Raw genomic sequence first — 689 nt, forward strand, 5'->3', positions numbered from 1 at the left:
GGGGTGTGACCTGGTGCCCAGGGGCGGACATAGAGAGGAGGATCATCTTTTCGAAAGGATCCTGCCCATTGCCTGCCAGTGTGAATCCCAGCTTTGGTAGCAGCGGATATCCCAGAGGTACCAAGTACTAGCCCGCTTCCCCTCCAGACTTATCTACCTTCAGTGGCAGATGTTTGCCAGGATCCTTTTGCTACTCTCTGGCACAGTGCCCAGTTGATTGCAGCCTCCAGTCTGAGAAGTGCTGCCTAAGCACAATCCTAGCAATTGGCCATTACGCATTACTCTTCTTCCATTAAATGAGAGAAAAGGACCTGAAATTGACTTTTTCCCCTGCTGAATAAGCAGCATTCCTAGGAGTGTGGAAGGTCAGATGCTGTGAAAAGACAGATGGGTCTTGGAGTCTGCTGACAGTGCATTGAGGAGATTCAAAACCACCTCTCTACCCTTTGAGAATAGGATCCATTTAGGGAGACTGTCGGGGAGTTTATAGGGGTGATATAATATCAAACATATTCATGGTAAGGTGTGTGCAGGTTTGAAAACTGTCTACAACTGTGAGATGAATGAGCTTCACAGTGGATCTTTGGGGAAGGAATTCTTCCCTCAGTTTTAATGGTGGAAAAACAGGCAGAGGGAGGGTTTAAGGGACTGGCCCAAGGCCACCAAGCCCATCAGTCAGAGCCAGGATT

The sequence above is a fragment of the Alligator sinensis genome, unplaced genomic scaffold (assembly GCF_000455745.1).
Source record: "Alligator sinensis unplaced genomic scaffold, ASM45574v1 scaffold520_1, whole genome shotgun sequence".
Taxonomy (NCBI): Eukaryota; Metazoa; Chordata; order Crocodylia; family Alligatoridae; genus Alligator; species Alligator sinensis.